The sequence below is a fragment of the Opisthorchis viverrini genome (genome assembly GCF_000715545.1).
Source record: "Opisthorchis viverrini unplaced genomic scaffold opera_v5_29, whole genome shotgun sequence".
NCBI classification, from domain to species: domain Eukaryota; kingdom Metazoa; phylum Platyhelminthes; class Trematoda; order Opisthorchiida; family Opisthorchiidae; genus Opisthorchis; species Opisthorchis viverrini.
Window position 1 is genome coordinate 1,547,674 of NW_008751685.1, and position 3,959 is coordinate 1,551,632.

Consider the following 3,959-nt stretch of genomic DNA (forward strand, 5'->3'; position numbering starts at 1 on the left):
TATTAGGGTAAGAGCAATTCACAAATTATACAAACCTCGACAGTAGATACGCGTCCAAAACAAATAGTCCGCTTGGACTACAAGTGTACAAAGCAAGGGAGAAAACAGTCTCCCACGTGCGACAGTCACACGTGCAAAGTCAGATACAAATGGTCGGATGACCTCAAGGCCAAATGGGCGAAGTGGTGAGGGCAAACAAGCGTCAGTTCATATATACACACTAAACACAAAAGTGGGACGGGGGTTACGAATGAGACAGAATAAACGTGGGAAATTTCATTGTCAACATAACGGATAATACAAGGTGTTGGCTGTGACTGCTTGTAATCAGGAAATCATCAATTATTTCCATTTGTTGTGCATATGATCTTTATGACTGACAACAGGGAAGAACATGTGTGCTATGTTTGGGTGATGAAGCGGACGAGGGTGGTGAGACCCCACTAAGACGTAAGTGCACCTTGCACCTGCTTGTAATCAGGAAATCATCAATTATTTCCATTTGTTGTGCATATGATCTTTCTAGATGACAACAGGGAAGAACATGTGTGCTATGTTTGGGTGATGAAGCGGACGAGGGTGGTGAGACCCCACTAAGACGTAAGTGGCAACACCTTGCACGTCGAAGTTAGCCGTGAGCCTATATATATGAATCTCCCCTAAACAATTCACAGCCTTCATTGGTTGTTGATCAGGTGGCTGTGATCTCACCCTAGCCACCAATATTTCAACAAATTACCAATTCACAGCCTTGTTGGTTGCCTCTGTAAAGCGTTTAAAAACGCAGATTTTTGCATATGGTCGAAATGAGTGGTTGGAACGAGCACCGGCTGGTCACACAAGAAAGAAACTTTGGGCCACATTTTCTAAACCCTAAACGTTCGGTCAATCCCTGCAGGCGAAAAACGACAAACCAAAGACAAAGCTAGAGCCCGCCGCGGGAAATGGTGGTAGCTTAGCCGTTCTTCGCCTACCCAAATTCCTGTGCAACATAGTACAACGCACAGACAATGACGTTCCATATGTCAGCAGAAAGGTGCGTTTTTTAAGTATCTCCCCTCCGAGTGTAGGGTGGAAAAAAACCGTAGAAAACAAACTCGCCGCTAGTTCGCAGTAGGTAAAACGTTGCTCTCAGGGTCACCATGCTGACGACGTGCAGCAGGCATCGGGCACAGCATTTGAACACTGTGACCCAAAGCAGCACCAAAGTTATTTGATGCGACAAACTCACAAGCCTTGGTTTCTCTTGGTTGAACCTCCGCTTCAAAGTTAGAAGACCCTGTCACACAGAGACCATGAACGGTTTTCTTTGAATTCACAAGCATAGCAACAACTTTTTCACTGATGTTCTCCTTCAATTTTTTCGCATGTAAATTAGACGCAGGCCAAGAATGGTGAGCTATTGCATCAATTGAACTTCACACCCTAAGTGGACTTGACGGAAAATTTCTAACAAAATGTTGACTGCTAAGAAGATATTATGGCCTAAAATGTACGTTCTAAAATGACATCATTTATGTGTGAGATCTTTGTTCTTGGGGACAGTTTCTGAGCTCTTCATGTCTGAGTGTGCGACCGCACGAATTGGGATAAGCATTATTATTATTATTATTATCACTATTATTATTATTATTTTGTTGCTAACCGCCCGGCACAAACACGCCACGTGGAAGGCCCCTTTTGAACTAAAAGTTGTCTGATAATGAACAGGTTGCTTCTCTCGAACTGTCGTCCATAATGGTGTTCACGGAGGCCCGACTCACATTAAATGTCGTGGGAAATTTCGGCATTCGGTTACTCCATTCTCTTGGATGAACGGGAACGCATTGGGACGCGTAGATTGTTCGCTTATACTGGTTGTCTACTGCGCACCGCCTTCATATCCCTTTGTAATGCACTGTGTATTCAGGGTCATCTGCGCTAAACTAATCGCTTTGCTTCGCGCCGTTTACTGTCGCCTCTCAAGTCCACCGGGTGATGACTTCTTCATCATCAGTAAACTTGAGCGACCTCTTCCCATGTACCACACCTCAGATTTTTAGACGTCTACCGCTCACAAAGCCCTTGGATGGAGTAACGGCATGTCGGGTCTGGTGAAAATTGTGCATTGACATTGATTCAAGTCATGAAACAGAGCACTTGGAACACAAATGTCGACGGATACGCCAGACACGGCACAGGCCAACTATCATTCCTACTGAGACTGGTTATCACCAACGAAACACATGGGTTCTTTAAGTAGCAATTACTTTTGAAAACCATTGTGTGATGACTTCTGATTTTTTCTTCTACTGGCCATAAAAACTAGACATCGAACGTGGAGTCGAAAGTTCCGTCGCACGTATTTCTAAAAATGATTACTGCCTTTGGGATTGGGGTCGGTTCCAGTGAACCATGTCCCGGATAATCTAAGGTCTTCATACACGGTTCATTTCCTAGAAGCTACAACACCTTGGAACCAACCAGAGATTACCTAGAATGGGTTTAAGTTCAATTAAACGTGAAACCGCCACAGGTCAGAGGCCAGCCAAATGGAATTAGAAGGGAAGCTAGAGTACTAAGCCTTGCCCGGAAAAACGAGACCACAAATTTTAATTTTACGCAACACCGCCGATGAAACAAGCGAACGACCATCCACATGTGGAACAGAAGCGGGAAGCCCAAGGGTAAACAGGAAAGTAGCCAAAACCTACTAGTATACTTTGCCTGGTCGTATTTTGCCATGATGACCACAGCATACTCAACCCTTTCAAAGTGCAAATAAGATCAGATTCTCAACAACTTGATATTTGCTAAGAACGGTGTTCGGGAATTTCTGTAAGGGACACCCCTTTGGCGGATTGGAACAGGATGAAGTGCATCCAGGGTTCCTGGAGTAAAACTGATGATTCGCACGTCCATCGCTTTCTCCTGCTTGGAAAAGAACTACCGTTAAGCTAGCATGCAAGCCTGGTAGCCGCATATCGTTTGGCAAATATGGGACTATTAACCACATTGTCGTATCGTGCAAGTGGAATGCACTATGTATCGGGCCCCTCTAAATCACCCTGGTACTTAACATTCAGTATAGGCCGCACCAAACGAATCCCTAAGAATCGTTCTTGAGTGGACCACGTGTTTGCATTCGTGGAAAGCCTAACACAAGCTGAAGCCGAGGGGCCCAACCCCGACGCCATGTTTTGAATTCAAAAAATATGATCGAGTGCACGTATTCCAGTAATCCACAAAGGGGAAACTCATGTAATTCAGGTGTGAGATCTCCTCTGAATTAAGGATTTCATCTCAGAACAAATTCTGGGTAAAAGACTGATCGATTCACTCTTCCGGATTGATCTTCATTGGAAGTTCTCAAAGGTATGTCCTTGGACCACTTCACTTCTGGTTCACGACATTGGGGACGTGCAGGCACTTCCATGTCAAATTTTTGCGGGTGGTCTAAATGTTAGTGTTTAAACGTCGGGCCCCTTCAAATGGATGTCAAAACCACAAAGAAGTAGATAATGATCAGGCGCCCTTCTCAGAGTGGTGAAAAGTGTGCCCGTATGTCGTTCGTGGGAGAACCAGTGAACGCCATTGTCGCGCATGCTGAGGATGCACCGGAGGAAACTGCCAAGCTGGATACCGAATGGACTTGGTATCTGACCGTTTTCAAGTTTTGTCTTCTCACATAACCGAAAAAAACATTTAAAAGCTTTCTCCGTGATTTGACGCATCTCCTCTCATTTTATTCACAGGGCTTCAAGATACTCTGATTAGTCCGCGTATTGGACACGTACTTCTGCGCTGAACTTATTTGCTTCCGAACTACTATAAAGTTCGCTTCAAGGATAAGATTGCGGACAAACAGTTTACAGTGTCAGGATATCCTCCGTTCAATTCTGTGTCCGAGTAGCTGGTGTCCTAACCCATTTCGATGTGGACTGACCTTCAATGCTCCAGAACCAACGGGAACACAGTTC